Source organism: Sturnus vulgaris, chromosome 1 (genome assembly GCF_052056855.1).
Source record: "Sturnus vulgaris isolate bStuVul1 chromosome 1, bStuVul1.hap1, whole genome shotgun sequence".
Classification (NCBI taxonomy): Eukaryota; Metazoa; Chordata; class Aves; order Passeriformes; family Sturnidae; genus Sturnus; species Sturnus vulgaris.
In genome coordinates this window covers 18,956,129-18,978,252 of record NC_142243.1, presented here as the reverse complement: position 1 = coordinate 18,978,252, position 22,124 = coordinate 18,956,129, and the positions used below count along the sequence as shown (strand labels likewise).

The 22,124-nt window shown below is 36.4% G+C and overlaps 1 long non-coding RNA gene across 1 annotated transcript in view; it reads right to left on the bottom strand.

The window, feature by feature from the left end:
* LOC148225097 (uncharacterized) overlaps positions 1-22,124 on the bottom strand; it is a 51,142-nt gene that overhangs the window by 7,575 nt on the left and 21,443 nt on the right. Inside the window, exon 4 of the long non-coding RNA XR_015802054.1 lies at positions 7,799-10,550. This is a non-coding gene — a long non-coding RNA (uncharacterized LOC148225097). The remainder of the gene's footprint in view (positions 1-7,798; positions 10,551-22,124) is intronic.

The following is a 22,124-nucleotide window of genomic DNA, read 5'->3' as shown; positions in this document are numbered from 1 at the left end:
TCCTGGGAAAATCACCATGCCCTGACCCCTAAGGAGGCTCTAGGACAAAGAAATGCTGTCCTTGTCGTGCTGTGAATGTGGCAGCATCTCAACTCTAGGAGCTTGCTTTAGGAAAGCAGGTTCAACTGCCCCTGTGAAATATCCCCACTTGTCCATAGCTCCTTCCTGCATATATGGGGGCTCAACACCTTGATCCATAATAGTCATGAAAGCAAGGCTTAAACCTCCCACTCGGGAAGCTGGGAAGAGAAGCCTTTCTGGAAGAGTCCATTTTGGCAGTACCCCTAATAGAGTCCTGGGAATACATCACAGAGCTAAAACAAACTTAGAGAGTTAAACCCTCTCATTTTCCTGATGTACACAACAACCTTTAACATTTATGTGCTTACCCTAGCACATAACTTTGCTAAATACTGTTCCTTCTTGCCAGCTTTGTCCAGTACCAAATTTGCCAATGCATTCCAACTGATATCAAAGTGAAAAATTATTTTCTCTGAGAACAAGCCACAAAAATGCATTAGATTTGTAATTTCTTAAGGCAAAATTCTCTTTAATGGCTTGAAGTCGTAAAGGTGACCTACAAAACAAAAGATCCATTTTCCATTCTTTAATGCTTGTGTATAAAGATCATTCAAGATTTTACTTTTCAAAATACTAGAACTATTTTTTATGCATTGTCTACCTTTTGGATTAGAAATGCTAGACCCTCACTTTGTTCTCTGGGCTGCAGTAGACCTTAGTGCCTTTGAAGTAAGTCTGAATAAAAGCTTCCCAGCTCCACTGTTTACTGGCTGGCTGGCTCACCTAGGGACATGCCTGAATATCAGTGCATCTGTTCTTTAGTTAGTAATATCAATTATGATTCCTTTCAGGTGGAATTTGGATAAGAACCTAGACCAACCACATGGGTAAAAGAGATTCAGTTTTTAAAAGTTGTACAGAAAATGTTGGACCCCCATTTAAGTCAAGCTCACGAAAGCTCCATCTGACTGAATGAAGCTTTACTGAAATGAGCCCAGGAGTTGCTTTTAAGAGTCACTGCTCTTAACTCTGCCCAAATTCTTCAATGTTCAAAAAGATGTTCTTCTTTGGTTGTGCCTTAGATGCAGTAATCATATCTAAATAATGATTAGCTATTATTTTCTTGCTATTAGTGGGATTCAGACACTCTGTCTTCTGCTGATTTCAAAACATGTACCCCTAGTAAATAAATTCAATAATATATTAAAAATATATTCATTACAATATATTCATTAAAAATATATATTCATTAACACATTGAAAAATAATGAACATGTTTATGATCTCAGTGTGTTCTTAGTAAATAAGAATATTCAAATATGAGATTTAGCATCCAGTAATAAATACAGTCATTCTAACTGGCAAGGGGTTTTTTATCTTAGTGGTTTGTCTTCTATTGGCAATGTAGAAATGACAACTGTATAGATAAAGAGGGAGTAGCTTATGAAGATAAATCTCTCTTAACTGAGTGCTTCATGATCACTAAACTAAAATGGTGGGCTGCATGTTTTCTCCAACACGTTTGATTTCTCTGTGTACATGACAAATTTCAAGTGGACAATTAGATAGCTTAAAGGTTTGACAGCAAGGAAAATGAAATATTTCTCCCAGGATTTTTACAGACAGTATAACACACAGGTCTCAGCAGCAAGCTCACAAGTGAAAGAGGTCCTCAAGGTCATATGCTTCAGTGAGACAGAGTACTGTTCCTTCTGGTGCTGCAAATGTAATCACATAAAAGGTCATACTAAAAGTTTAATCCTTTTGCTTGATTTTTCAAATGACTAAAGTCTGAACTTCAGTATTTTACAATACTGCAAAAACATGAAGGTGTCTTAAATTAATTTCTTTTCCCTGATAGTGAAGAAAGGTTGAGACCTGTACACCCTGAAGTACTACATCAGGTTATTTTAAAACAGAAGAAAAAGCTCATTTGTGAGTGAATACCCAGTTGCCTGCTCAAGAATTAAAAGATTCCACTATCTTAAGCTGATATTTAATGCTGGAGCTGTCAAAAATTCATCATTTGCTTTGAAGCCAGTTTCATCAATCCCACCATTCAAACGACAAACTCCTTTGCCCCCTTGAGATACAGAAATCAGAGAAGTGCCTCTGCTACTTAAGAGACAGAAGACACCCTTTGGAGAAGTGCTAACACTAATCCAACTCCCTCCTAGGAGGACAGTGTTTTTATATTTCTTAATCTCAACCTGTAAATTTCCCAAACCTATCCCAAATTATGATTTGAAGGCTGAGCTGCAAAAATGATAAGAATTTCACCATAACATTTATGGCTCATGGAGAGTTTTATTGTTCTTAGGAGAGCTACTTTTCTTAACAAAAGCTGATATATTTCATGGAGAGAAAAAATTGACAAACACTGCCAGCAATATATAGATATGTTTTATCCTTTGGTGGATTTCCTTCAGGAGCACATATGCCCAAATTAATGCAGTATTGAGAAACAATTCACCAAGGAAATGGAAACACATCTGTTCCTTTGAACAGAATAACAGTGACCTTTCTGTCTTGACTGTGTAGCATTAGAATTATGTTAATTGCAAAAAACCTGCCTAATTTCATATATATTCCCGATAATTTAGGAATTTATTCCTGTATTTTGTCAAAAGCTTTCACATAAAATAAATCCTTAAGGTTGTCATTTCCAATGAATATTTCTTTTCCTTTCTTTCATTGTGCTTATATGACTGGTATTTTATTAATCTAGATGTATTTTCTCTTTTTACTCCAAGAAGAAAAACATCTAGAAAAGCAAGTGTCAATACAAGATTTAAGCTCTTTTCTCTAAATTAAATTCTTCAGGATTTTAGCTCTTTTATGGTCCTTTCTTATCAGGATGTTTACACATCTGATAATTTTTTTACTCTCAAGTAAAACCAGTGATAGCTGGTAGGTCATCACTAGCAGTTTACTGGAAGTACACCTTTTGTTTTTGTTATTTAGCAATACATTAAAGCAGCGGATCTGAAAATGTACTAACCCTACATTAATTAAATAATGTAATTCCAAACATTTTTTAATTCTTTCAGTTTTTTCAAAAACAAACTCAAAGGGAGAACAAACTACATTGCCTATATCAGTATCTGTACACATTATATAAAGAATGTTGGTAAATAGTGCAGAGTTTAAAAAAATATTTGTAATAATTTAGCAAGCAGATTTAACATATTGATATCCTGCTTTTCATTATCCATCATTCCAAATATAGAAAATGCTAAATAAAATTTTTGGAAAAAAAAAGTTTAAAAAAATAAAAAGAGAGAATTAGCTAGCAAACCCAAGCAAACAGATTTAACATATTGATATCCTACTTTTCATTATCCATCATTCCAAATATAGAAAATGCTAAATAAATTTTTTGGAAAAAAAAGTTTAAAAAAATAAAAAGAGAATTAGCTAGCAAACCCAAGCTATAATGAAACCATAAGAGTGGCAGTGTGTTTTTAGGTTTTAGGCAATTCCAGCTCCCTGGATTGTATAAGGCATAAGGGCTGCAAGCCAAGCAGGTTCAACCACCTGTGAGAAGCAGTAATCTCTCTGGAAGCTCAGGCTTGAATTTCTTGCTATTACAATAGAAATTAATTTCCCCTGTTTTCTGCTTCTCTCACTTGAGGTACTGTCTATTGGTTGTAGAACAGAATCAGCTAAAAATCCCAGGCAAGGGTGGAGGAATGGAAGTCTCCCCTTCTCAGGACATTTACCCCACTTTGTAAAGTGGGGGAAAAAAATTATTCCTTCCTCAGTATTTATCAACACTAATATTTGTTTATTTGGCTGTCATTTGAATTAGTTCAAAGTATTTAGAAAGCACTTGTTGTCAGTTAGTGCATTTATTTTGCCTTCAAGCTGGTGAATTGATTCTTGTCTGTTTCATCAGCTCCACATTTTCTTCCTGTCCTTCTCCTGTCCCTGAGCATTTCACACAACTATGGTGTGCCAAATTTCTACATTCTGATCGGGCTCATAGGCTGCCCAAGAAAGTCAGTGGGATCCAAGAAAGCATCAACACAGCAATTAAGTTGTTGTTTTATGGTCTTCAGCAGAGGCTGTGTTTCAGTAAAAAGCAAAATAAAAAATGTACCGCACAGAAGGGAACATATAAAGAACAGTAGCAGCAGATGTTTTTGTTTTAGATCAGTGTAAATAAAAGGAACCTTTTACTGACTTGCCAGATTACTTTTGTAATTTCAGTATTTACCAAACTTAATGTTATAAAAATAACTTAAACCATTAATTCAATTGAACAGTTTGTTTACAGAAAATTACATTTATCATTGCTACACTATATTTCTCAAATAAAATTAATACCTGCTGCAAATTTCTTTTTTCCCATAACTGCTTCTCCAGAAGATGTGGTAGTTCGGAGTTTATATGGTCTGCTTTAGAAGTATAGATGACTGGGGTGTTGTAGGTGAGGATGAGAGCAATTGAGTGGCACTTGCTGGCTTCTTTCTATGTACAGGTGTCACAAGGCAAAGACATCACAACAGGCATTAGCTGCTGTCCACTGTGGCTGTCAGCCTGGGCAGAGGCTGTGCCCTGGCAGCTTGGTTTACAGCCTGTCCCTGATGGAGCAGGATGGAATTGCTCATGACTGAGTCGATGGCAGCTGATGCATGATGAGGGTACACCAAAAGCAGATCTGTTGCTTTGTAGGGCAAATAAACTACACAGACACTCCTGGAGAGAAGCAGTGATTTTCCAGTCCTAGCCAAGCCCTGGAGAGACCAGCTTCCCAGGAACATGAGGGTGCATGAGACAGCAACCCCATGTCAGCAGAGGATACACCCCACCAAGGTAAGCTATAAACTGGTGCTTTCCATCAGCAAAGCAGCATTTTCTTCAAGAGAAGGAAAGAGTACAGGAAGATGCCTGTCAAGGCTGCATAACCAAATTTCTTAGGAGATCCACAGTGCATGAGTCATTTTTGACTCTAACCATTCATTTGACCACATTGCTGGAGAGATGCACAAGAACATTTTGCATCTTTTGTCCCTTGCACTGTTGCTATTTCCTGATCCAGTGTTAGGGTCCATTACATTTAAGGCGGACATCAACTTTATGGAAGATAATAATTCATGAACAAAAGAATCACTTAAAATTATACATTTAATATAAACCAATGTCACAAACCAACGTTTTTCAATAAAATCTGTTATAAATATAAATAGGATGCAATCGAGCTCATATGTCTGTAAAAGATCCAATAAAGAAAAAAAATCAGTTAATTTGCATGAATAACAACATGAAATATGATAGCAATAAGCTGAAAGATAGATATTAGCTTTCAGGAAAAGGTAGCTTTCCCATCAGTATGCTGTCCTGGGTCAGTAAGACAGCATGAGATTTCTCTCTGAGCTGTGTTAATTCACTGCGAACAAAAGTTTAGCCTCAACTAATATGCACACACTTCAAACAGATAGGTCAGTAGCAAGGCCAGATATTTCAGCTGGTTTTAAAAATCCAAAGTTTGTACTATCAAGCTGCAGGGCAGATTCCCAGCAGGACACTTCTCAGACCATAACACCATGAAAAAGAAAACTTCTGGCTTTTTTCTGTTAAATTAAAGGTGAAGGCAGAAAAGGTTTCTAGCTATTTTTCTCTAGTTCTCTGAGTGTCGATGAGTTCAATAAACTTTGAGAAAGACAAGATAGAAAATACATTACAGAACATTTTCATTTGGAGAAGTAAGTATTACCCTTTTCAACTAAGTGATTTTGCTGGTTTATACCAGGATCACATCTGAGTTTGAGCAGAGGTAAAAACCCTTGAGGTTCTCAATTAGAATAATCTGTGAGGCTCTTTCTTCACCACCTACTCCCATCTGGTTTTCTTTATTTCACTGCAAAGCTAAATTTTAGATTTGAAGTCAACCATGGCTTAAAATCAGTTGCTAAGGCAATGCTCTGCCCTAAGGCATCACTCTGCTCCCTCCCTGCAGGTAGAGTGCTCTGCACAGTGGAAGAGGAAGGGTTTTTCAAACTTTGTCACTTCTGTTTGCTGAGGAGAGATGTGACATGTTCTTCAACCAAGGCAATAGAGAATATTAGGGGGAACGTGATTGTGTGAAATAAATGGGTTTAAGCCAGCCTGGAGCCCTGGGGGCAGTTCCATGTCCTGAATCAATTGAGCACATAGTTACATGACCAACTTGAAGGTTATTTCTGTCATCAAGGACAAATGTATAGTTCCATTTTATAGCTTATCATTTGAGAAGACGACACAAACATGTTGGAGCTTTCATTTAGACACAGAGGTTTATGTACAAATGACTTGAAAGTTATGAAATTAACAGAAAATTTGCATAATTTTAAATTCTAAAAAGCTGTGCTCTTTCAGCTACCTTGTTCTGTGCTCTGAAATAAATGTAGAAGCTACTACATAATATTCTAAGTGTGAGATCATATTTCAGATTTTCAATTTCTTTAATTCATGATCAACTAGGCATTTGTGTATAAGGTTTCACTTTTAGAGAAAGGAAACTTGATTCATTAAACAGCAGGCAAAGCCTTTCAGTCTCCCTCTTGTGATTTGTGATAATGACAGGTTAAATATCAAAGTAACTTCTGATTACCATATTTTTTTCTTATAATGAATGAGCTTCTAGTTTTTTGAAATTTCTATATGTTTCAGTTCAGACATCATCTTCATCAGAATGTGATATATGTGAATATATATATATACACACACATACTTTAATAAGATAAAGGGTTGAGTAAATACATTCTCTCCAGCAGTCCAGATGCCATTACGCTTGTGGTGAAAACATTGTCCAGTCTGCTTGAAGAAGTTGTGGTTTTACATGGGAAATGAGCATAAATTACAGTTTACTTGAGAAAAGAAGGATATTTTCAAGCGGTCTGTGCAGTTATCAATAAATTATTAACTTTGGCATGGCACATATTTAGATGGTTATGCATACACATGGATTCCTTCAGTCTGTGTGTCATTTATCAGGGATATACTGCTGAGCTTGGATCTCAGATCTTAGCACCTACTGAACAACAGATTGGAGATAAAATTCATCTTCACATGTGCAGGTCCTGGGAAATGCAATCAGGCATTGCATAGCCAGCATGTGACTTCTTAAATAATTTAGTTAATTTTATCTGCACTCCTTCCAATTTATTATTGCTGTCATGTTTCTGTTGACATAAAAGACACAACCAGCTATTTTTGATGAAAATTACACGTAATTCTGTCTCAGACTGAGTTGTGGTATTATGAATGAGAATTCAGAAACTGCCACACTGCTTTCAAAGTTTGCTAAGGATGTGCTTCTGAGACAGTACTGGATGTGGCGGAGAAGAAAATAACATTAAAGTGAAGGAATGGGAATAATTTGCTTTTTGCTTTATGACCAAAGTTTCTCAAAACATTTCCTAATTTTGGTGAAAACCAAATGTCAACACAAAATAACATGTATCTTCTTCTGAAGTCATTAAGTACTGAGGGTTTCTTGCAAATATTGACAGAGGCTATTTTTTTCATCTCTTCTGTGGGATTGAAAATAGCATTACTTGGAAGACATAAAGCACTCTCTAAAACCCGTGATGAAAGTAAATTATGATAAACTCATTGCTGCAAAATTGACCCTTACTCCATATTCAGCCTCACTCTTTCAAAACCATGTTTGCAAAGTGAGGTACAACTGAGCAAGAGCGATTATTTCAGAACCTGTGCTGTTCAGATTGCTCATCAGAACTAATTTGGAGAGTCACTCTCAATTTGAAAATTTAAGTGATTCATTGCTTACCTATGAAGTGTTTCTTCACAGCAGTCAACAGCTGAAACTTCTGAACCAAAAGAATTTCTGTGAGTAGATTTATGGACTTACTGAAAAATAAAAAGGAAAGGTCAATATCACTTACTTACATTTCTTTCATTTATTTTTCTCTCTAACCTACTGAATACTGGAAAGACAAGCAAAAAATTATACAAACACATATGCACTGGAAATCTTTAATTTTAATCTCTAATCTGTCAGATCTCTGGCTATATCATGATTAGATGATGCTGATAAAATTTAATGTGTCTTGTGTGCTTAAACTCTAAAACATTGAAGAAGCAACATACACTTTACTATCAGAGACATGTTCTTCACCCAAAGAAAGACTTGTGCAGAAGAAAAAGTGACATACCATGAAGATAGTGTCTAAGAAAAAATGACAACTGTAAAGGATATATATTATGAACTGAATGGAATACATTTCAATCCACAATGTAGACAGTCATGCCTTGTGTGAGCACAGCAATATGGCAGTCTTCTGCTTTGGGAAGCAGGCAAGTTGGCACAAAACACAGACCCTAATCAATAAACTAGTCTTAACAGAATTATATTTGGAAAATTTCAGGTTCGTTTTTCAGATTCAATTTGCATGATAGCTACATAGATTCTAGTCACATTAATGGCCTTTCAACAAGTAATTAGCACATGGCAGTGTAACAGAACAAACTGTGATGAGAGATGGAATGCCCATAAAAAGAAAAAGCAGGAGGACAGATGCCTGGGTTGTTTGTTTTTGTTTTTGTTGGGGTTTTTTGTAATTATCATGAGGTTTTACTTCATTTTGATAAACAATGATAAACAATAAAATCTTAGAGTTTAAATGTCTAAAATTAGCACGTCCTAGATCTGGTCTTCCTAGATCAAACTATACTGCATAAACCTAAAGAACTCCTAACTAGTTCTCTAACTAATATTATTAATTATAAATGTTGGCAGAGAGCCCAAGCACAATGATCTGTTCCTGGGTCTGAGATCTGACAGCCACTGGCAGCCAGCTCTGGATTCCCATCATTTTTAGAGTAGACACAATCATGGACCTGTCGTAAGCTCAAGGAGCAAATCCTGGAGGAAGAGACAAGGTATAGACAAAACACCAGAGAAGCAGCCACACAGAGTATTTCCTAGTTTGTGTGTTCCTGAAGTGTGCTTTGGAGGCACTACTGTGAGGAATATTATTTCAGTAGCATAGTCAGAAAGTGGAAAAATGTTGGAGGGGAGGATGACAAAGAAGGAGGTTAAGCTTTAAGGTTAGAGCTGGAAGGGAATCTGAGGCCACAGATGGAATGGTTGTACTGAAAAGAAACAAGAGATGAAGAGAGATATTAAAGCAGCTAATTAGCTAAGATTCTGGTATGTTCAAATTTGCTCAAACTTACCTTACTGGAGATAACTTTGTCAAAATTAATTAATTAGATTTTATTTATTTTCTTTTTTAACATCATCATTTTATGATTTGGACTTGCTTCTCCCTTCATCCTGCTACTGGAGATGGAAACTTATCTCAGTGTTGGTTCTTGTCCATTGTTATTCAAAGAGAGCAATTGGCAGTTTCAGTCATTCTGAAAAATGCCTGTTGCAAAACCACATTCTTCCTTTCAGGTTACATTTTACTTTATGTGCCAGAAATTGAATGGGAGAGGGCACACAGAGATCAGGGGGAAGTGTTTAGCTCACTGTTGATATTTTTAGGGCATTTTCCCCTACAGTCTCACAGTATGTGTACCTCTTAACACCTGCCTAATGGTTACATAAGATGCTGTCAATGAAAATCCAAGCTTTGAAATGAGAACATTCATACAAATGCAGCACACTTCTAAGACCCCAGATATATTGCCTGAATACTTGCACGAGAATATTATCTTGCTCTTTGAACTCTAATATACAAACCTCAATATAGCTGTTTGACCTTTCCTCCTTTTCTCTTCACAGCCTTTCTGGTGCAAGCTACAGTTCACATCTTGCAGAAATATATTGGTTATTATTTCCAAACATAGCTCATTTAATAAATAAATATAAATTACATTTTCCAACTCAAATAAGCAACAAAATTTCTGTCAAATGTTGTAGATACCTAGTTTAATTCCAACTTTCTCACCAATACAATGACAATTCAAACATATTGTGTTATAATAGTGACACGTCTTAAGGATAGATCCAGACAAAGGATTAAGGAAACTATTCAAAATGCAATACAAAGAATTTGCAGCAGCCTGACTACACTGAATTTTCTTCTGTTTTTCAGAATGTCCATGGTAACTATACTTACTACAGAAAATAGGTGATGCATCATCCTCTTCCTGTACAAAAAAACCCAAAAAACACTGTTGAGTTCATGGGAAGAACCATTATTTAGGTCTGTTACCAGAAAGCAAGGTTTTGCTGCTAAATCCCTGTCTGAAGTCACAGCCCTGAAAATAATTAGGAAGAAATCAGAGAGCTCGCCATTCTCAGTATTTCCCATTGACTTGCACTGGATGCCTCTCAATTGGTCATTTTCAGTCCCATTCTCGTGTCTTTGCCTTTTCTCCTCAACTGTATGAGATATCTTCCCACCTAACTCACAGTTCTGGTTTCTCCCCCAGGAACTGAGCTGAAGAAATGCTCTCTGATGTATCCAGGTAGAAAATTTAAGAGAAGAGATAGGAGTGAGGCGTGGAGAGGAGCACAACTGCTTGGTTGCTGCTGATCCTTTCTATTTGTTTTAGTACGAAAATGAAGCCTGAGGAGACAAAGATTAATGTTCACATTTTAGCAAATGGAACAGTAATACATGTTTAAATTACAGGTAACCAAAGCAAAGAGAGGAATTATGAGAAAGGCATACCACTAACTATAAAATAGAAGAAAATTGCTTTTTTCCACCTATTCTGATGTCCCACCTGGAATGGCCAAGATTTTAACTTGACATCTGGAGAGAGAAAGGCTATATAGTGGCATAAAAGTGCTTGTTGAAGGTCAGAGTTACTTAGAGGTAAAATTCCCAAGCAAAGAGTAAATCAACAGAGTTGAAAAGGAAATGGCAACGTTTCCATAGAGAGAGACAGGAAAAGCAAATGAAATGTCTTTACCAGCTTGATAGACACATTAAGTGTGTAAGAAATAGCAAGAAAGTCTATTGCAGGGCTTTTTATTGACTTCTGTGGACACCTTCCTGGGGCTTCAGGGACAGAAGAGGGTCAAGATATATTGATTTCTGTTATGCTGAAGGAGAGATTTTAAGTATTTCTTTTTCCTTTGGTTTAAGTAGTAGATGTGACCATATCACAGAAGGAAGAAAAGAAACTTTTTCTTAAAGTGAAGTCTCTGAATTGTGCTGCAGTAATTATCATTAAAAGTCAGAATATTAATAAAGCTTATGCTCAAACAATATTTGAGGAATAAAATTCTGATTAAATTAGTCAAGGATCTTATTTGACATATTCTTCAGGCAGTAGTGTTTCAGGGCATTGCTGACCAAAGAATAATATTGCTCTCCTGTTACAAACCTCTCAATATTAACATTCACAATGTATGACAACAATAAGACAGATATTTGTTCAGATGAACCTTTGCTGTGGCTTCCCTTTCACTAGTAGCTCATTTTGTAAAATTTTGTAAAATTACTGACCTTTTTCTTATTTTTCAAGATTAAGTACACGTTTCCAAAGAAAAACATTTGAAAAATAAATTTTTAGAGGTGCCACCTCTAAAAATTCTTGTCAGGATATAATGCAGTCAATCTTATCAGGATGTAATATCTGTTCTTCAAATTCTTCTAGAAACTTAGAGAAATACAGGAACAGACACCAAGAATGCCTTTATTTTTTTAATTTTTTTTATGCATAGCTGGCTTTAGAGACTATTACCTCTTGTTTGTGCAAGGAGTTTGCATTTTTCCCTTCCTATGTTACCTTTACTAGTGGTAACAATGAAGAAGCTATATTTTTTAGATGTTAAGAGGATTTTCAACCAATTATTTCTTCTGTTCAAGCTTCTTTTTGTGGCATATTTCAGTGTTGGCCGTATTTTAAATCCAGCAGAGGACATGTTTATAGAAGATGTACCAGGAGGGAGAGGTTTTGGCTCAGAGTTTCAGGGTTCTTGGTACATAATCAGTTGGCTAGACCTGTGGAAAGTAAAGGCACTACAAAGACATTCCTGGACCCCTTTCAAACACAGTTGCCTTTAGTCATCTGGGACAAGCAGCTGAGGACACATAGGGTAGGGTTTTGGTCAGAGAGTTTGGGATTGTTCAGTAGCTAACAAGCAGTCAGCAAATTCTGGGCTACATTACTAAGAGGTTTTATGTTGTATTATGTGACCCTCATCACATGTTTTGGTGCCAAGCATCATGAACTCTCACTCTGTTGCCAAAATCCCATTTCCTTTCTGTGCCATCAGTGGTCTCATTTTGGGACACTGACTTGGAAAACCAAAGCATGGTGCTGATTTCTCTACAGAGACTTGGCTGGGGGGTAGGAGCCTCGTAGGGGAAATGCAAAGTCCCAGCAGAGGGTGACTTCACCCAGGGCTCCTCACCAGACTTTCTGCAGCAAGCACAGGCAGGCAGGCATGTGAGCAGGTCGTGTGCTAACACAGCAGGATGCCAAGCCACCCTTTTCTTTGGCGGTTGTGAGACCAGCAGAGAAACAAATTTTTCCAACAATCAGAGCCTGAAAGATTCTCAAATACCTTTACTTAGAGAAAGAAACCTTTGAATTTTAAGCAGCACGAGTAGAAAAGATCACCTTTGATATGGATTTGCTGTATTCACAAAAAACATGACAGAACACATGTTCTATATAAACCTGAACATTCTAACCAATTTGAGAAGTCACTATCATCCACAATTAAAAATAAATATATAGTTTTATTGCAACAGAATTTACATGTAAAAATAAAATTTAAAGCGTGGAATTTATTTTGGACAAGGACATATGTAAAGTCAGTAATATTTTTTTGTTGATGCTAAATTTGGGACAACCTTCCATGTTGCTATTATCTTTGTCTATAATGAGGATGTTTCCACTAAAATAAAAATGTTTGGAAATGAAAAGAGGAAATTGGACAGGTAACTGAAACGAAGGTAAGAAGAATACAATTACTAAAGAAAAAGAATGCTTAGTTTCTTGACTGAAGGGAAACAAAGACTTCTTTGAGAAATAGATATTAAAAACAAAGTGTGAATAACATGGCGTGGCTAATCAAAACAAAGTGTAAATCACAGATGAGAATGAAGAGAAAATTGCCCAACTGGAAAGCAAGTAGGAATGAAGAGAATGTGGAATCATCAGTTAAGAGTTTTGCAAACATAAATGTGCTTAGAAAATGTATGCAAAAATTGGCAAACATATTCACTCACCTGAATGGCATCAAGTAAGATTTATTTAATGAAAAATACTGTTACCAAGTAAAATGCTGTAGTTAAAATTACAAGTGTATATTCTCTTTTCCCATTATTTGGGTATAACTGGACTGCATTAATATCAAAAAAAGAAAAAGAATTCGAGCATGTTTAAAGTATTAGTATTCCTCAAGAACAAGAAGGGTGCCAAATTTTCAGGTTGTAAAGAGCCATCAGACAGCAGACAATGACAAGATGGAGAGGAAAGCTTTGCCAAGCAGCCTGCAGTTTAGTCAGGTAAGTTAAACTGCAGAACAAAACAGTATCACACTGACAGAAATCTGCAAAATGTTTGAATCTTTTAAGGGCATCTGTTGTTAGAAATTGAAATAGACTGCATGGAGAGAATGGACTGATACATAGAAAGGCAAGAGTTTAGGAAAGCCTTATTTTGCTCTTTCTTTTCTCTTTTTTTTTTTTTTTAAGTTGCAAATACTGAAATGCTTTGGAAAAGTTATTGAAAAACTAAAAGAAAAAATTCCACATTTTTTATAGGGATAGAAAATATATAGTTTTTCCTTGATTCCTCAGCGAAATTTTTCTGAGATTTGAGTTTGGACTTAACAGTGCCTTGTGATACCAAAAGGAATTACGCAAATGCCACAGGAAATGGCACGGGCTGTACAAGAGTGCAGATGTAGGCAGCTTTATACGGGAGCTTAAGAGAGGAGAATTATGACAAATAAACAAAGAAAACAAAGAACATTTTTGAGCAAAATTCAGTAATGCTTAGGGATATTTAAGGCTCTGTAACATACCACCCAATTAGATCATATGCCTGGCATTAGTGTCTTGATGAAAAGTAGATTTAAGGGAATCTGACAGGAGCAGCAGGGGGAAGTTAGCACTGTATGAACTCTGACCTGAAGTGACTCTGTGTTGGCATGAAATGTACAGAAGAAAAGATGAGATCAGTGAAGGATGTCAGTGAATACAATGAGTAATGACAGGAAACTATGAGAGAAGGACTTACTGGACCAAAACCAAAACTATCTGAGGAATATACTACTTCTGTCAATAGGTCATTAGACAACAGGAAGAGATACCCAAGCAGAAGAGATGAAAAAATCCCATATGAAGTACCTTTTATGAAATCTCTTTGAATACATTGGAAAATTACAAGTGACCTGACAAAGGAGGAAGGACAGAAGAGCCTGAAGTTTTAACTATGACTGCTCGAAGTAGATGATTTGGATAAGGTACATCAATGCAAAGACAGAAGACAGATGACAGGGAAAATGTGAATTTAGACAATAAAACGTGTGGCCTGGCCTCATTAACTGTAAATCATATTTCAGTTGATGCATCTAACTGTCTGGAGAGAACTATAAATTACTACATTAGAAAGTTGGCAGTAATGTGCAGCAAGTAAGAGAGGAGTGTTATCTTCGCAAGACACATAGATAGAGAAAATATGAAATGAAAAAGCATTACTCAATTTTTCAAATGTTACTATTAATGGAATTGGAATATATGTGAGAAGACCAGCTGTGGTAATGGGAAAGAAAGGCAGAGATCTTTATCACATTGGAAGTATTAAAAATATTGAATAGTGTCAATCAGCACTGATAAGAATTGGAGAAAACATGGGGAATAGAAAGCTGAAATGAAACACCAGTCATTTCTAGTGCACTGGGATTTTATCATAAGGAAAACACATCAGTACTGTGCAAATTGGAAGTCAGCTATACTGTAGAAACATTTTTTGCAGTCGAGGCCAAAAAAAGTGCCAAATTTGTCTTCAAGTCACAGTGTGTGTTAAAGCTCACCCAACTGGCAAATGATATCTAGTATTAAGGGCACAAACCTTGTCTTGTTTGCTTCATAAATGCCTATGTTGCCCTGAAGGCAGGTTTTTGTTGATTAAAAGAGGGCACATACATATAAACACAGACACATACACTCACACACACACACAAACACATTTATTAGGTTTTGGGTTTTAATAGAAGAAAGCAAAGGGTCTGTGTTATTTTACAAAAGAAACCTTTAAAATTTAAAATACACTTGAAAAAACTAAAAGAAATTATATGAAATAGTGCAATTTTGTAAGCATTAACTCTCACCAACCATGATATTCCTTCTCTCTAGGGGACGAAAAACGAATGGTATATGTAAGCACTTAAATCTCTGTCTATTATTTTCTTATGAACATAAAAAGGCTTGGAGATTCTTTTGACAAAAGCTGAGCTACTTTTCATGTATGTGATGCTCTGTGAAACAGTGACTTATGACTGAGGGCAGACCCAGTTTTTCAGAGGCACTGAGCTCAGGTTTTAAGAGTACTAGAAATTTTGATTTAGGGAGACCTAAGGAGCTACAGGCCTTTGAAGGAATCTGGGACTAGACTATCTGGGACTGATCTATAATGAGTCCTACAGAAGTCTACTCTGGTAAGGACACTAGTAACACATTTAAACATGTTGATCTAAGGCATATTCACACTAGTAATTTTATTCATTCAAATATATCAAACCCTCATCCTTGCATACATCAGGGATCTGGTTCTGTGTCTTGTCTTTTAGAGCTGGGACTGTTCTACTGGATGTGTCAGAATAACAGTGCATTAGTGCAGGAAGTCATAGATTTCTTCACTGAGCCAAGGAAATTTAGCCTGTTTGACATTTTCCTTTATAATACTGTTATATGAAATCACACATGACATCAGAGCTCATGCAGGGCACTCCAGACTCTGACTCATTATTTCTTTCAGCAATTACAGCCAGATGTAGATTAAGACCACAATACATAGCTCTTTTAGATTATGTTTTTTTATAGACATTTCTTTTTTAAGTGGAAGAAAGCTGAAAAGTGGGAAAAGAAACAAAACTCAGAAAGGGTAAAATATGCCAAATGAAGTAAAATAAGAGAAAGGCAGAAAAAGCAGAGACTGAGTGGGCTGTAGGCAGGTGCCAGGGCTACTGGACCGAATTCCAGTGGGGCTAAGTTGAACAAGGCATGAAAACCCAATGGATGAACCCAACCTGAGAAGTCTTTGGATGTGATAACAGTGTGAGATGCTATCCAAAGCTACAGAGAGCACTGTAGAACAGGTCTGAATTTCGAAGATGATTAAGGAGCAGGCATATGCCAAACTTCACAGATAATTAGAGAGGAGCACTGGGGACCTCTGTGGGTAATCAAGTCTTGCAAGGTCAACAGTGTCTGCATGACCAGAGCAGTAAGAACACATAAGATTAAGATTACCTAAGGAATGCTAACAGAAATAACAATTATGGGTATCAATATCCCAAAACTGGCACAAACTGGGAGAAAGTAGTTAGGGATTGATTGTTTATCAAGGAAAAGATTGGGGCAGAGAAATGTAGGTGCAGGAGTGGAAAAAGGAAGCAAGGAACAAAAATGTGGCAATAATGTGTACAAATTACACAGCCAGTGCTGTCCAAGAGTATTTGTCAAGCAGCCCTGTACTTCATCACTAGAGACAGAACAGAAAAGTAATTCAAACCCACTATTCTGAACAAATGGCAGGATTTAAGCATATCTCTCTTGCCAGGAGGACAGGCTGGGAAGCAAAAATTGTTTCCTGGCCAAAAAGGAGAGTACCAGTACGCATGGTTCAAGCACCCTGGCCTCTCCCCGTGGCTGCCCATCTCAAGCCTGGTATCACCAGCCACTGCCCCCCACTTTCTAGGAATGAGCTCCTGAGAGGCTGCATTTTATGCCTGGCTGTTTGCAGTCATGCTGCAAACGTTTAAGTGTGTGATGAAAGTTTGTCATCCTGAGCTGGTAGGTCAAGCAAGGCAAGTGCATGCCAGTCCTGGTGAAGGTGCTTATATTGCAGAATGAACTTGAATGATACTCACTCCATTGCTTCCTCTGGGGCACAGCTCTCAGAAGAACAAAGAGAAGGGGTGCCTCAAGGCAGTAGAATTTCTTTCTTATTTCATTTGTTTGGCTTTTCTCGTGTCTTTTGCATTATACATGTGTCAAAGGATAATGTGTTTAAAAGTTAAAGGTTTTGATTATTGTTGCAATTTAAAATAAATAAACCTGATCAAATTTAGGTCTGTTCTTTGTCAGTCTAAAAGTGCTATTGTGCATTTGCCTACATCTTTCCATTTTCCTACTATAGTCCCAAGAGACAGGGATTTACTACATTTCAGAGAGCTCATAAAAATTGCCACTCAGGAAGATTTTTCTCTCATAACTGAGAAGTTTTTTTCATGCTACTTTGACTGCATTTCTTCTTATTAAAGCAAATTTCTAGCACCCAGGTAAAAAATGCAAGTTAAACCTAGGAAACTAATACACTGACAGTGATTATGCCAATAGACCTAAATACCATCTCTTACACAACATTTTCCCATTCCAAAAGATTTACACTTTCGTTATCTTGAAATGTTCTGTCACTTCTGCATTAATACCAATTAAATATCCTAAGACCTCTGTCAGTCCCAGTAGCCATTAATTACTTGTCCAAGCTACTGTATGTAGCTGTATCTCTTCAGCTTCTCTAGGAAGCCAGTCTCTTTGGCTCTCATCATGGTAATTGCTTTTCTCAGATCTCCCACCCAATAACATGTAAAGAAGCACCGTGATCAGAGATGTATGTAGAGTTGCAGAGCATGGAATGTTACCATCCTGTTCCCTCATACAATCTAATATAAACCTTTTCTTATGATAAATAGATCCTCAAATCCTACTATTTATCCAGTGCAGGCAGCAGTGAATGACCTTTAAGTGAGCAAACATCCAAAGAGAATATGGTTCATCACATGTGGGCAGAATATTTTTCAACTATTTCATTGCAAAGTATTGTATCAGCACTGTCTGCTTACAGCCATCACAGAGATTTCCATTTAAAATGTGAACATGAATCAAATATAACCTCTAAAAGTAGGAATTATAGTTTAATCTGGTAACCTCTGTCATCCCTGAGGAGACATGTGCAACTTAGAGAAGTTCATTTCAACTACTGACAGGTGTCCAGGGCAGGCAAGACTTCAGCTTTCACTCACTCTTAATTCTTGGGAGATGCTAGATGCACTAGCATCACTGAGTGTCATGAATTCCATGCTATTCATGAGTGTTAAACATTTAAGAATTTTACTACCCTCTTTACAACATCGGGGACCATGATGGACCTTGTGTATATATGTGTGCATATATTTATATATACACGTATACATACACATATACATACACATATACATGTACACATACGATCAGAAAGCACTAGACATTTCATTTTACATTGGAAGAACTGAGACAAAAAGAGTTTATGGCATTTCATAGAGGATTTAACTGCTGGTTTCATAGCCAAGACTAGTTCTAATAATTCAGCTTGATATCTTGGGTGTGGAGCTATTCATGCCAGGGCTTTGAAACCAGTGGGTACCTACAGAGACCATAAAAGATTTAGCTAATTTCTTTTACTTCATCTACACAGAAATCAGCAGTATGGTGATTAAAAATCCTGAGAACTTAATAAGGGGAATAACAAGGGTACTGCCAAAGCTTTCTTCATTGCTAGCAGCTGTGTAGTATTAAATCTAGTCTAGACACCACTAACGAAACTACATTTATGCAGCAAAGATCCCTAGCAAGGGTTTTTAGAGACACAAGAAAAAAATGCTTAGGCATTCCATAGTTGTAATGGACAAGAATTCAAAGGAGAGGCTTGTACTGACCCTACAAGATAAAAAATTACTGAGAGTTGTGCTTCTTTTTTGTGATGTGCTTCTTGGGCTGCATAAAGCAGAAGCTTTTAAACATAATACTTGCTATGACTTTTGTATACCTCCATTTACAGAGTTAATGCAGAGGGGAAGAAAACAGTGCAGGAGAATGGAAAATAAGTGCATTAACAGGGTTTTCTTCCAAAGTATTGGCACTTTGTAGAAACACCACTTTGTAGTAGGACTTCTAACTAATTGTGTGTTTCACAATATACAATTTCAAAAGAGTTGGCTAAGGTCAACAGGAAGAAGAAGTAAAGCAAAACAAATGGCAAGCAACAAATTAAATCCTAAAGCAAGAATAAAATGTTTCTCACTAAATTTCAATATTCAAAAGTTTAGACAGAAGTGATGAGGATGCATGCAAGTATACCAACAACACAGAGATAAAATAATGGTTGATGTAGTTTTGATTCAGACTTCACTTGTCCCTTATCTGCTAAAGAACAGATGCTCTAGCTAGTTCCAAATTATGAAACTGTAGCTTCAAAACACATTCTGCTCTCCACTAAGCAGATTTAAAATTTAAATTAGTATCCCTACATTGTATGCAAGTCAACTACTTTATTTTCACAGAAATATCATGTTTTTTATCAAGACACAGGTCCCAGAAAATATATTTTACTTGCAATTAGCTGTTAGTGACCACTTAAAAGTAAAATCATGCAAACAGGGGAAATACTTATCAAAAAGCATAGAAACTCACAGTGTTAAAAGAACACACACATATCTCTCTCGGGCTAATTTACCAGAACTTAATACATTTAATAACTTGTTCCCTGACATGTGTTGACAATCCTGACCTAAACCACATATTCAGTCACTCACTCTAATAGGTTCTAAATTATATTATCTAATTCAGAAACAAAGTACAATGAAAATATTGACTTTTTGTCAAATTAAAAAAAATCTGATGTCCAGAAGAGGGGAAATTCAAGAACTACATCATTTATTCTTCAAATTTAAAAGATTTCTTCCAACAAGATTATAGTGTTCACTCTGAAAAACTTCAGCTTCCAGGTGACACCAAAGCTCTGAACAGAAAGCCATAGGAGTTTTGCTGTGTTTCTTTCCTGTGTCGTCCATTTGAACAGCAAGAGAGAGAAAAACAGAACCTATTGTAGAATTTTTCTCTTAATTGCTCACTTTAGTGTGAAATATAGAATTCTATATGCATTTATGCAATAAGCATTGCACCTGGTTGAGGGGGTGACAAGTCCTGAGAAAAGTGCTGAAGAATAGTGAAGAATATCTATAGCACAGGATTACTTTAAAAGATGTAAGAAGAAGAAGCAGATCTGAAAAGGCATGATACTGCACAGGTTACATTTGCACAGAGTTTCAGGGTATGAAATTACATATCTTAGGTCTGGCTCCATTTCATATCCGCCTTGCACTTGTCCCACTCTGTCAACAGGAACATTGTAATGACAGCAGCTTTACTTGGGGTGACATGAATAAGGGGAAATTGAAAAGTAGATCAATACTAATGCAATCACAGAAAAAAAAATAAAATAAAACCTTAATCTCATATCATAACATTGCAGGAATTGGAGTTGAAGGAGAACTTATTGATACAGACAAGAGAACTAAAGGAATACACATACAAATTACACCATTACCTGTGAGGTGGAGGTGACCAGAAGAAATCTTTCAAGCTGTCAGGCAGAAAGATGAGAAGAATATGGTGACAAATGAACTAAGCATGATGACTTCTGGAAAGAAAAATGGGAATGGAAGGCATGATGTAACCCTCTGGCAAAGGAGATTATAAAAACTGATGTGAACGGAATTATGTCCTTAATCAAAGTGAAGTGTAGATCATGGAAGAGGAAGTTCAAAGAAGACTGAGAAAATTACTTAATTGGAAAGCACCAGGAAAAGAACAGAATCACCAAACATCAGCCAACAGCTTAACAAAACAATACCTTCAATTCAAAATACATATGTGAGAAGCTAAGATAATTATTACACAATGGCAGAAGGTTCAATTAATTAGAAAGATAGAAAATTTGTTACACTAGAACAGGTTCCCATGAGAGTTTGATGTTCTTAGAGAGCATACAAAATACAGAGATGTCATAATATACTGCCTATCTCATGGGAATGGACTTGCATTAGCTCATGGAGAAAAAGCCTTTCTTGCCAGTTAAAAGGAGGTCAGACTATCCTAGACAGTGCAGAAAATAGATAATTTCTAACAAACAAGTTCTTATACCAGAGGAATAAAGCCCAATGAAAGAAAGCAGGCCTGCCAGCTGGGCAGAGTAGCCTTTTCCAGAGAAAGAAAAAAAAAATATTCAAGACCTCACCAGAGGGGATTTCTTCACATATCTTGAAAGAGTCTTTAGATTAAATTTATCTGAGGCCAGAAAAATAGAAATAGCGTGATGAATCAGTTTGAACAGGAGAAAGCTGGGGGAAAGGACATTTTTTTTAAAACTTATGACCAGTCAAAGCTGAGCTCATAACCCATCTATGTCACAGTCAACTGCTATTCTATTATTTCATTCCTCCATTCCCCTTTTTGGCTCAGCTTTACCTTTTTCTTTGTATTTCAGCTCATTTTCCTTTTCTGCTACAAATGACTGTCACTATGTGATTCAGAAAGGAAGTTTTACTGATATTGATTCAATAAACACCTATAAATTTGGATATTTGTGTCAGATATTTTATTGATATGACAATATTGATTTTTTATGAAGCTCTGAAAGTACTACCAGCAGAATTCAAATTCTGCAAGATCTAAACATTTTGATGAAATGTAGAGATAAAAGTTTTCTAAATCTCATGTACTCTTTCAGCTTTGTAAAGTCTTTCAGTTTATCTTTTGGACGTGCTTGGTTTGTTCCTTGCATATTATCAAAAACATCTGGGATGTTCTAGTTATTTACAGCCAGGATACACAGTATAGGTATGTCTGAAATGCAGATATGTCTGAAAGTTTGTGGATTTTGTTTTGAACTTGAAAATTTTGACCCAGTATTACTTTGTATCACTACACCAGAATCAAGTTGAACAGACTTCTGAAACCATCTACAAAAGGAAGTATATCAGATGATTAATGCTAATGCTGAAATTGAAGGAGGGAAATGATATGGTTATTCATGTTGTTTTGAGCAGATCATTTACCTTTTATTTGCAGCTGAACAAACTGAAGCTGCTTGGTGATCTGGGCTCTGCAGAAGACCAGTTCCAGGAGGATGTA